This window comes from Hordeum vulgare, chromosome 6H, assembly GCF_904849725.1.
Source record: "Hordeum vulgare subsp. vulgare chromosome 6H, MorexV3_pseudomolecules_assembly, whole genome shotgun sequence".
In the NCBI taxonomy this organism is placed as follows: domain Eukaryota; kingdom Viridiplantae; phylum Streptophyta; class Magnoliopsida; order Poales; family Poaceae; genus Hordeum; species Hordeum vulgare.
The window spans coordinates 435711514-435725047 of record NC_058523.1 but is presented as its reverse complement, the minus strand read 5'-3'; positions in this window follow the sequence as shown (position 1 = coordinate 435725047).

The window sequence follows — 13534 nt, the reverse complement described above, 5'->3', positions numbered from 1 at the left end:
TCGGACATAGAGGAGGAGGATGAGGAGGACGAGGACGACAGCGAGAAGGTTCTAGTAGTTGCACCGTCATTTTTATCTAGTTGAACCGTACTCTTTTATCTGTCTATGCGATGTATCGTTTTATCTATGTATTATGAAATATCTATGTATAGTTTTATCAATCTATCTATGAAATATCTATGTATATTTATGTATTGTGCGAGTATTTATGTATTGTGCGAGAGCACGCGCTGCTGCATTTTAGCGCGTCTGCTGGAGCTAGGCGCGCGCTGCATTTTACAGCGCTAGAGCCAGCGTTGGCCGCCGCGCCAAAACAAGCGAACGGCGCGCCGCAAACTCATTTTTAACGCGTCGTGCGTTGGGCGGCTGTTGGAGATGCTCTAAGGCACATTCAAATGTGAGGAAATTGAGTGGATGAAAGTAGTTGAGAGTGTCATTATCATCTAGTGCATGCATGCAAACAAGTAGTTAAACCATGTGTTGCTAGTACTCCCTCTGTCGAAAAATACTTGTCATAAGAATGAATGTACCCAGATGTAATTTAGTTTTAGATACATCATTTTTTATTAATTTGTGCGATAAGTAATTTCGAACGGAGGAAGTACGAGGCAAGGTTAATTTTTTTTACCTCAATTAGCGTTGATGATCTTGTATAGCTGTAAAATGTATTTTTTATAGAAGCATTGCATACAAAAATGAAAGAGATGCTAAATTTACACTAAATGAGCGATACTTATTTCGGCACGGAGGAAGTAATAAATAACACATCAAATTCATATTGTAGGGAATATATTTCATTATGAATATAATGATATTAATTTGATGTTGTAGGTTTTGATATATTCTTGATCAAAACTAGGTTTCCCTTTAACTTAGAACAAAATTATAACTTCAATTAATTCGGGACTGACATAACACACAGTTAGAATCTGACCGGGTCCTCCATCATTTCTCTGTTGAAATTTCGAACTGCTGGGCCTGGGCACACGGATTTCTCCCTTCCAAAACTCCTAAAACCAGCCAAATCTCCTGAATCGAGAGGCGCGCTACCGTTGGCTAAAGATCGCATGTGAGATGTATCTCTCCGAAATCACTTAATGGCCGGTGCTAATTGAAAGACTGACCTTACTGGCTGCGTCCAGATTCACTTCGGGCATCTCCGTGATTCCATGAGGAAGAACACTTCGAGTTGGTTTGCGGCGGGGCCAACGCGGCGGCCGCCGACCTTGCCACGCTCGGCCATTCTCCTGGGCGCTCGACGAGCTCGTGGGCCATGACTTGGGCTGCTTGTTTGCCCACAAAGGTAGCTTCCGGTCTACTCGGCCTTTATTTTGAAAGGACGATGGGCTGAAAACTCAAAAACTGAGCGTCCCTCTTCTTCAGGGAAAGAAAAAGCTAGTACTGTTTTATGGGAGCTCCTACTTGCTGCACTCTGACTGAAAAAGAAAAAAAACCTGCTGCTCTCTGTGGCAGGTCGTCGCTCGCACGCACAGGGCGATGCAATGCTGGGCTGGTCCAGCAACCCGCTGTTTGTTTCGTTTTCCGTCGCACAGAACAAAAAATGGTGGAAAAATGGGCGTCCTTCGAAATCGAACCCGCAACTCATAATTCACGCACAAGCCACTGGCCACTGGGCCACACAACAACTACTCCCTCTGTCTTACAATAACTGTCTCAACTTTGTACTAGCTATAATATAAAATATACTAAGCTTAAGACACTTATTTTGAAAAAGCGGGAGTACTAAACATCTTAGTTCATAACTCTATAAGAACACACAGTACCATGGATATTTGGAAAACATTTCTTGAAAATTGCAAGCAATGTTGAATTCACGAACAAAATTCAAAAAACGAGCTTTTTTTTAATTTTTTAAAGAAAAATACGAAAACTTGAATTTTTTTGAAAGTGTGAGCAGTTTTGTTTTAAAAAGAAGAACATTTTCTAAAAATCCAGAACATTTTTTCAAATTCATGAACAAAATTATAAAATTCTGAACATTTTTCGAATTATGAACAAATTATGAAACCGTAAACATCTTACAAATTTTGAAACATAAATTAATTTTAAATTCACGAACAAAATTATTAAGTTGTGAACATTTTTTGGATCTTTAAACAAATTTTTGAACTGGAAGATTTTTTGAATCTGTGAAAAATCTTGAACATTTTTTGAAATTTGTGAATAATGTTTGAAACTGGAACATTTTTCGACCTCCTAAGAAAATGAAAACGTGAACATTTTTTAAATTTACGGAAAAGTTTGAAATTTCCAGATTTTTGAATTCCCACGAAAATTGGGCAAAAGGGAACATATTTCGAAGCTTTGCACATATTATGTAAAATATTGAACATTTTTTGAAAATATGGAACATTTTTTGAAAATCACGAACATTTTCCAGAAATCTAGAACAAATTTTGAAGGAGAAAGAACATTTTTTTTGAATTTGAAGAAGAATGTTTTTAAATTCTGAACATTTTTTGAAAATCCAGAACATTTAAAAAAAGAAAAACACAATTTTCAAATTTGAAGACCATTTTTTTTAAATCCATAACTTTGTTTGAAAATCCAGAAACTTTTTTAGAAAAGCAAAAAACATTTTTCGAATTTGAAGAACACTTTTTTGAAAATACAAAAATATTTTTTGAAAATCCAAAACATTTTTTGGAATAGAAACAAAAAAATAAACAAAGAATAATAAAGAAAATAGAAAAAAAACCGGTTCAGGAAACCTTCTAGAAGTTTCCCAAAACCGAAAAAATGGCTGGGAACCTCTAGAAGGTTCCCAAAACTGGGCGCTAGAACGTGAAACGGGCCGTCCCACTCCCAAGCTAGCGTTGGGATCCGTGTGTGAAGGCTCGACAAGGCTTCGCAATCAGCGGCTAATATGGAATTTCCTATTTCTTTGAGAAAAAAATTGTGTACTCTTAGTTAGTGGACAAACAAAACTCTAAAACAAAGGTGATGAAGTGACGCCAAATATGCTCGGGACTGGCCTACTGCTCGTGGATAAATTAGAATGGAAGAAACTTAGGATCTGTTATCTTCAATCATGGTAGTACAATGAACATAAAAAATAATAAAAATTGTATTCACATCGGTGGATCACATAGCAATGACTACAAACACTAAAGCAAGCCAAAGGCGCGGAGCTATCATCACCACTCCCACATTGGAATCGGGCAAAATTTGTTGTAGTAGAAAGTTGGAAAATCGTTGTGATAAGACTCTATAGGACGAGAACACGAGAACAACAACTGTCGTTGATAAAGACTAGCATAGATCGGAAGGATCTAATTTGAAGACACACAAACGTAGACGAAAGAAAACTAGATCCGAGCAAATCAAACCAAAACAGATTCGTCGGAGGCACACCTCCACACACCCGTCGACGATGCTAAACGCAACATCGAGACACGAGTGAGGCTGGGAGAATCTTATTCCATCTTCGAGAAGCCGACGTCTTCTCACCTTTCTAAACAGGACACAAATTCTAAAATTCGATCGAACATCCGAAAACGAAACCCTTCGTCAGCAAGGGACATGATCCTCCATGCCCCATGACCCTAAGATCACCGAAGATGAGGCGGACCAATGACGATGCTGATGGAAGGTAGGGGAGCCCTAATCTTTTTGAGGAGGAGGCGGTTGCGTGAGCAGTTTGGAAGGAGGATCAGAAGTTCGAACAACAGGTTATGAGCCCCATATTTGTTCCGACGTGAATGTGTAATGTACTAACCTAAGTGTGTGTTATCGTCGCTATAAAGAAAAGTGTGTGTGTGTCAGCTTCATTGAGAAATGAAATTGGGGGGAAAGTCCATAATTTGGAAGGAAAAAACTAACGAAAGCATGAAATTGGGGGGGGGGGGGCTCCATAATTTCTTAAGAATTGAGACCAAAGAAATGGTGATATCACAAATTTGCATGGCTTGCATTACCCCGCTAAATCATGTACGTACCAACTTTACATGTCATCATCTAAAGTGTAAAGACTTATACCCCTAAAATTCAAAGAAATGACGACTTATATGTTCGGGATCCCGCAAAAATCCACGAAGCTTGTTTCCTCCCCAAGTGTGTTGAGGGCATGTTCCCGCTTCACTGTGGTATTGTACAAAATCCATTTTAAACATTGAACTTGTAGATGCTGAGTGAATCAAACCATGAATTCCAAATCCTCGTTGTTTGCACCATAAACTAACTAGTCTCGGTCTAAATCAAACCTTAATGTTGTTTTCCAAACGGGGTCTGTCGACGTGGCAAAGGGATGGTAAGGATGGGTCGTTTTGCGCGTGCATGCATCGATAAGAGTGGGCTCACTCAGTTCGGTCCTTCATTTCACTTTGTTCTCTCCATGTCCCCTTGCCTTCCTCCTCCTCTCGCAATGGCAATGGCGCCTGACATTTCATCGGTGGGGCTACAATGATCTTGAGGATGCGATAGTGCGTCCAACAAGAAAGTAATGTCCTGGACTCCCTCCTCCAAATTCGGGGATGATTTTTGTGACGCAAAAGGCTATATTATTTGTGAATAGGAATAGCTTCATATGCTTTATTTTGATAGCATTGTGTGTTTATTTCAGTGCAATTATGGATCTGAGTGAGGTTTTAAACATTCAATTTCATATTGAAGGGGGGTTCATGTGCATTGGTTCAAATTTGGACTATGTTGGGGGAGAATAAGCAATGTCGGAGATTGAGAGGGATAAATATTATATGCATGAAGTAAAATGTTATGTTAAAGATCATATTCAATTGAAGGAATCGATGAAGTTTTATTTTCTACCTCCTGGGAAAGAGCTTATAAATGGCTTGGTGATCATTGATGATGATAGTGGGTGTGTGAAGATGGCTGATTATATTTGTGTTGGAGGAGTTGCTGATGTGTGTGTGGAGTATCATGGAGGGGAAGATAGTAATGATAGGAGCAATGTGAGTGACTTTGAGGATGAAATCATGGAAATGAGTGATGCTAAACGAGATGATGTGGTAATTGTTGTTGAACATGCTTAATCTGACAAAAATGTGCTCATTCATGATCAAATCGGTGTGATCACACAGATAATTAGCAGCCCCATCAAGCGGTACAAAACCAATAATTATTGATCATGATGTAGATGATATGTGAGTAAATGAAGGAGCTTTTTCTCACGTTTGAATCCAACTCAAGATACATCTGCCCATGCTTCAGAATCTCAAGCTTCAGGGCATGGGAATAACCAAATAGTGAGAGTTGTACATGTTGACAATGGCAAATAAAATTGTGACTCTCATTTAGACAGTGACACTGAATACAATACACATACTGATGACTCTGGGGAGGATTCAGAAGTTGCGGAGCTTAGGTTAAATGCTAGAAAGTTTAAGAAAAGGATAGGGACTCCAAGAGCTGGTTTGGAAGAGATGGTGCAGGTCTAGTGCCAAATGATATAATTTCCAACATGGAGGAACAAATTGGAAGAGAAGAAATGGATTGGAATTTTGATTCATATGATGAATACTACATCTATGATGAAGATTGACATGATCATATAGTGAAGAGGAAAAGTACATTCCCGAGATACAACAATGAAAGTGAAGTACCATATTTTTTTCTTTGAACATGGTTTTCAGAAGCAAGAATTAGTTGCTCAAAGCTTTGTAAACATATGGACTAGTCACAAAAAGAGCATCAAGTATATGAAATCACAGTGTGACAGAGTAAGAGCAAGGTGTGGATGGTCTGGCGGCGATGGATTATGTATCCAATTAAAATATCAAGACTTCAAGATTCCAAGTGATAACATATAATGATGATCACCAATGTGCACATAACTGATGCAACAAATTGGTTGTTGCAAAGGATTGCACAAAGGTATGAGCACTTCATATCAGCAAATCCTATGTGGAAAATTGATATCATGAAAGCAACTATCTTGCGAGAGATGTTTGCTCATCTATCCACTTCAAAGTGCAAGCATGTAAAAAAATGTCATAGAAAAACCGTTGTGTGGAATGAACAATGAGTACACTAGAGTGTTTGATTACCAACTTGAGCTGCTAAGGAGAAACCCTGGAAGCAGAGTTGTTGTTTGCATGGATCCAAGAAACATGGGAGAAAGGATATTCCAAGGCTTCTATGTGTGCTTCAATGCCATGAAGCTAGGATTCAAGGTTGGTTACACAAAGTAATAGGCCTTGATGATTGATCTTTCAAAGGTGTAGTGAAGGGTGACCTACTATGTGCCAAAGGCAGAGATGCCAATAATCCGATGTATCCTCTTGCTTGGGATGTAGTTAAGCATGAAACAAATTTAACCTGGGGGTGGTTTGTTGGGATGCTGATTAAGCATTTAGAAATTAACAACTATGGAGCTAGCTCGGTTATTATTTATGATCAACGGAAGGGATTAATAAATGCACTAAAGGATTACCTTCGTGTTGGAAAGCATAGTATGTGTGCTAGGCACATTTATGCTAACTAAAGGAAAAAATGTAGTGGTCATGAGTGGCAGAAGAAATTTGGGGCAGATGCTAAGGCTTCAGACAAGCAAGATTCCACTATAAGGCCTAGCTTGCACTAGAGACACATGAAGGGACTAAGGGCATCACGAGAACACAGCTAGTTCACTAGGCTAGGGCTATTTTCCTAGTTGGTTCAAATTGCGAGTCAATTGACAACAACCTTTGTGAGTCATTCAACCATGCAAACTTTGATGCTAGGTTGTATCCTATTATTTCCATTGAATGAGAAAATTAGGAAGACAATACTAGTGAGAATTCAAGAACAAATAGAAAAGGGTGGAAAGTTTATAGGAAAGATACGCCTATATTTAAGAAGCTCGAGAAAAGTATTGTGAGGACACAATATCTAGAGGTGCTCTCGAACAGAGAAGATGGATTTCAAGTGAAACAAGTCAATGGGAGAGGGAGGCAATATACAGTTAACCTTGATAACTGAACATGTTTCGTGTGGTTACTTCTAGCTGGTTGGCCTTCCTTGCCACAATTTAATTAGTGCCATCTACAACTGCAACAAAAAAATTGAATAATTTATTGATCCCTGCTACACTATTAAAGTGTTCCACAAAATCTCCGAGAATTGCTTGCAACCAGTGGGGGGTGAGGATATGTGGCTAGTGTCAACCCAATCCCATGACATTGCCTCCTGAATATGTTAGAGTGCCCGACAAATAAAAAGAAAGTCCTAGAAATAATGACATGAAACAATAAGAAACTGAGCATCCCACGGGAAAGAAAATGAGAAAGCATGGAACCATCATCTCGCAATCTTTGACACAACAAGTGAGCGTGCAAACAGAATCTAGAGAAAGGCAAGAAAAAGAATGCACATCTTGCTAAAACTAGCAAGAAAAAGAATCTAGCTAAGGTAATTTTCCCTAATTACTACATCATAATCATCTCCTTATTAGACATTGACATCTCTCACGTATCTATATTTTTGTTGTTGTTTCATGCTACTTTTGTATCAATTTTGGGAACTAACTTATTAACCCAGTATGAGTTCCTATCTTTGCTTTTTTTCACTTTTCAAAAAATCAATACCAAATGAAGTCCAAACACGATGAAACTTTACGATGATTTTTTTGGACAGAATGGACCCTAGAATGTTGTGGAGGAGACCACAAGACATACTCGAGAGCAACGAGCTCACAAGGTCCATCATGGGTGGTAGGGCGTACCCCATGGGCTCGTGACTCCCCCGTAATGCTTCCTGACCTAATTACACCTCTATATATTCTCAATTATTCCAAAAACATCAGAGGAAGCCCTGAAACACTTTTTCCACCACCGCAAGTCTTTGTTCCACAATGATCCCATATGAAGACCTTTTCCGATACTATGCTGGAGGGGGGATCGCTGAGGCAGGCCATTTACATCAACCTTGGTGCCTCCATGATTATGTGTAAGTAGTTCACCACAAACCAACGGGTCCATAGCTAGTAGCTAGATCTCTCTCTCTCTCTCTCTCCCTCTCCTTGAACTTTAATACCATGTTCTCCTCGATCTTCTTGGATATCTATCCGATGTAATCGTCTTTTGCGGTTTGTATGTTGGGATCCGATGAATGCTAGGTTTATGATCACATTATTTATTGAAACTACTTGAGTTTTTTTCTGAACTTTCTTATGCATGATTATTATAGTTGTGTATGATTTCCGATCTATGAGTTTTCTCTGGCCAATTAGATGAGTAGATCTTCACAGGGACTGGTGCGTAGTAGCGGGTTCAATCTTGTGGTGTCCTCACGTTTTGACACAAAGGGTAACAAGGCACATATTTGTATTGTTGCTACTAAGAATAAAACGACGGGTTCTGAACATATTGTTTTTCATACTTTGTCTATATCATTTTATCTTACTTAATGTGCTACTCTATTTGTTATGAACTTAATACCTAGAGAGGCAAGCATAGAAGCGCTCTCGAAGTGCAGTAATAGTAGTAGAAGTAGAATCATTTCGGTCTACTTACCACGAACGTGATGCCTATATACATGATCATTGCCATGAATAACATCATTGCTATGCGCTTTTCTATCAATTTCCCAATAGTAATGTATTTACCCGCCGTATGCTATGTTCTTGAGAGAGATGCCTCTAGTGAAAACTATGACCCCCAGGTCTATTCCACATATTTTAAAAAGCTCCATTTACTTGTTGTAGTTTATTTACATATTATTTATTTTGTATTTTACCTATCTATCACTACTAGATTTAATCCTTGCAATTACCGAGTACAAGGGGATTGCCAACCCTCTTCCCCGCATTGGGTGCAATTATTTGCTCTTGTTTGTGCAGAAACTGACGACGATTGATTGTGTGTTTCTCCTATTGGTTCTATAAACCTTGTTTCTTGATGTCTACTATGCAACTTTATTTTTGTAGACATCGTTGGGCCTCCAAGTGTAGATTTTTGTAGAACAACAATAAAAATTTCCTCAAGTGAATGACCTAAGGTTTCAATCCGTGGGAGGTCTAGGATGAAGATGGTCTCTCTCGAGCAACCCTGCAATCAAATACAAGAAATATCTTGTGTCCCCATCACACCGAATACAATGGAAAATTGTATAGGTGCACTAGTTCAGCGAAAAGATGGTGATACAAGTGTAGTATGGATAGTAGAAATAGTTTTTTATAATCAGAATAAATAAAAACAGGGAGGTAACAAGTAGTAAACAACAAGTGAAATGTTATATAAATGCTTGGAAATAGGCCTAGGGTTCATAATTTCACTACTACAATCTCTTAGCAAAGCTAACATAGTAGAATCATATGGTCATTCCTCAACATGCGACAAAGAATCACTCCAAAGTTCCTATTAGCACACAACACAATAAGAAGTTCTCGTAGGCAGCAAACCACCTCAAAGTTATTATTTCCGATCAATCTTTTGGGACATTCCTATATTTATTATTTCCTCTAGAAAAAATAAAAAAAAATTCGGGTGATTCCGAGAACTTTCATTTTTTGCACAAAAACAACACGATGGTAATTCTGCTGAAAACATCGTCAGTTTGGGTTAGTTCTAAATAAATCATATCAAGTGCATCAAAACCATAAAAAAGTATTGTAAACATAGGCAAACATGGCATGAATACTTCATAAATTATTGATACGTTTGAGACGTATCAGCATCCCCAAGCTTAATTCCTACTCGTCCTTGAGTACGTAAATGGTAAAAGGAATAATTTATGAATGAATGCTAGCATAGTATATAAGTTTGATCAATGCTAATTCCAATGACTTTTCCTATCATCATAACCAGCAACTTTTCCAAAAAAATCATCATGGTTGAGTAGCAATCAATTTACATGTCATGGTTCAAACAATGCATTCTCTTGAAAGTCAACATCATATGTTGTTAGTCATCAAACAATTTCAATGCATCATTCAGTCTAAGTATGAGCCCCACATAATCAGTTATCATATAGTCTTCTATGATTGCTAATACTGAAAGCATATTTTTAGAACAAATAAAATCCATCAAACATAGTGAAATAGGGGCTTAATGTTTCACCTCCCAACATATTTATCATAAAGATAATTGTCAACAAAAAATAATCATGATCAAATATATTTGAGTGGATATATATGTTTGGATATTTCCCACCACATGGTGCTTTCCAACTAATAGATTGAGGTTGGAATAATAAGTTGAATAAACATGAAAATTAAGTAACATGAAAGTAAATAGATTTCCCTTTGCAGAGGGAAGCAGTGATATGTAGAGGTGCGAGAGCTCATTGTTTTAAAACAGAGATGAATATGTGATTTTGGGTGATGTGCCTTTCATGTCACATCACAACAGATTTTTCAATATCTTCCATGCTAATCACATTATTGGCGGTTCCCAAACAGAATAGAAATTTTACTCCCTCTCCTCCATTCAAACACATTCCATGGCTATCTCTATCCACGTGTGTCCTCCAAACAATCAACTTCCTATGGGGGGGGGGGGTTCTTGTTTATTTATTTTTGTATTATACAGGACTGGGCATCCTTTTTACGAGCCTCTCTCATGCGATGAAAAGTGAATAAACACTCATATTGAGAATAACTCGCTTAGCATGGAAGATAATGACCGCCTCGTCATTCCATGAACGGTACGGGCACACAAACCGGATGTTTACTTGAATGTTTAGAGGGGGCACATGCAATTTTACTTGGAATGGCAGTGAAATACCATATATAGGTAGGTATGGTGGAATACCATGGAAGAACTTGGCTCAGAGATTTGGGTGCTCAAGTAGTATCTCTACTTAGTACGAAGTTTTGGCTAGCAAAAGGTTCTAAACAAGGACCACATGTTGGAGGATCCACAACAATATAACTTCTATGCAAATATACCCAAACATAACCATTGTATTGTCTTCCTTGTCCAACTTCAACTATTTCATCAAGTTTGAGAATAATTAATGGGTATTCACAATCATAAAATATGTCCAAGATAATATATTTGTACGTGAAAGTTCTCTTTCTTATGCTAGTCATTCATGAATTTCTTGTATGACCAATACTATGATTGTCAAACTTCAATAGATTTTACTTTCTAGAACCAAACGTTAAATTACTGCTAAGAATATAGAGCATTGATAATTTTATATTTATGATATTTCATTCATTCAAAATTTTCTCTTAGGATATAAGTGAAGCACAAGAGTAAACATCAAACTACTCTCAGAAGATATAAGTGAAGATAAATGAGTAGTCAAAAAATTAAGTAGCTATGTGAGGACTCTCTCTCAATAAAAAATTTAAGATCCGAATATTTTATTCAAACAACAAAGAAAGCATAAATACACTGCAAGAATGGCACATATCATGTGGATAAATAAAAATTTAGGCTCAACATAGACTAACCGATATTTGTTGACGAAGAGAAGTGGGATCCATAGCATCCCCAAGCTTAGATGCTTGAGAGTTCTTGAAATATTTACTTGGGGTTCCTTGGGCATCCACAAGTTTGAGTTTTTGTATGTCGTTCAATCCTCTCATACCCGGTTTCACCTAAGTCTCAAAAACTTCATCCACACAAAACTTGAAAAGAACTCGTGAGATAGGTGAGTACACATAAGAATAAATTAACACTTCATGTACTGCCAAGACAAGTAGTATAATAGTTTTTAAACATTAGGTAGTGTATACTATCATTTCCACAATTTATATCCACTAATATAATCCATGAAAACTCTAGAATAAGTAGATAACAAAACTATGACATCAGTCTGTCCAAACAGAACAGTCTCTAACAATATATTTAAGCAGTGTACATATGTAACTCGAAAAATAATTGCAAATTTAGCAAGTGATAAAAGAATTGAATTGTGGCAGAACTGTATAAAATTTTTAGAACCTTTCCATGTTCTAGTAAAATATCAAAATTCAAATACTGCAACACAAGTTTCTGTTTTTGTACAACACACATCGCACATGCAATTCAAGCATTACAAAGGCAATTCTTGGAACTTTTTATTGAAAAACAAGATTAAAAATAACATATAACAGAGGACAAGAAAATAAAATGATCATGCAAGAAAAACACATATCATGTGACGAATAAAATTATAGTTCCAAGTAAATATACCAATAATGTTGGAGACGTAAGAGGGGATGCCTTTTGGGGAACCCCCAAGCTTGGACGGTCGAGTCTTCTTGGATATTACCTTGTGTGTTCCTTGGGTATCCCCAATATTAGGTTCTTGCTGCTCCTTATTCACCTCATATCGGTATCTCACCCAAAACATGAAAACTTCAATAACACAAAATTTATCGGAACTTTGTGAGATGGGTTAGTGTAATAAAGATAGATCATTCACTTGGGCACTATCATGAAAACATTCATAATTGTTATCACATGATACCTACTCTATTATATCATTTCCATAATTTATATCACCGAATATAAGCTACGTAAACATTAAAATAAGAAAACTATGCATGCAAAACAGAATGTGTGAAAAACAGAACAGTCTGTGAAGATCTGAATGGACACCATACTTACCTAACTCTAAGAATTCTTAAAAACCATAAAAACTCACGTAAAATTAAATAATTCATATACTCAACGCAAAAGCTTCCGTTTTGCACAAAATCAAACAAATAAGTATCCACACTATCGAAAAGAATTTAGTTGGCACTTTATTAAAATAAAAGCTATTAAACATGATTACCATAGTAGCTTAATCATGTGAACACACAAAAACAAAAAGTAAAAGTGTTGGGTTGTCTCCCAACAAGCGCTTTTCTTTAATGCCTTTTAGCTAGGCATGATCATTTCAATGATGCTCGTATAAAAAGCAGTAATTGAGGCATCCAAGGCAACATCATGAATCACATGACAAGAACATTTAAGTCTAACCCACTTCCTATGCATAGGTATTTTTCAAGAAAACAATTTATTGTAGTAATAATCAACTTGCAAAGGAATCCAAAACAATCATGACTTCAAAACTTTGAACACATAGGGAGGAAATTTGATATTATTACAATTCCTACAAGCATATGTTCCTCCCTCATAATAATTTTCAGTAGCATCATGAAGGAATTCAACAATATAACTATCACATAAAGCATTATTTTCATGATGCACAAGCATAGAATTTTTATTACTACCCACACAAGCGAAATTCTTATCATTCATAGTAGTAGGTGCAAACTCAACAAAATAACTATCATGAGATACTTGATTGATATAATCCATGTGAAAATTAAAACCATGATGGCAAGTTTTATGATTATCCTTATTCTTTATAGCATAAATGTCATCACAATAATCACCATAAATAGGAGGCATGGTTTCATCATAATATATTTGCTCTCAAAACTTGGGGGACTATGTAACGCCCGGACACACCCGCCGACAGTCGTTACTCCTGGTGGGATCTAGACTGGCCCCACATATCAATACTAGTCTTTTCTGTGCACTTTGTTCTCACTCATGCGCACCCGGTATCAACTTCCCGGTCGGTCACCCATCCTATAACTACTCCAAGCCGAGCACACTTAACCTAGGAGTTATGTTTGAATTTGTTCCCA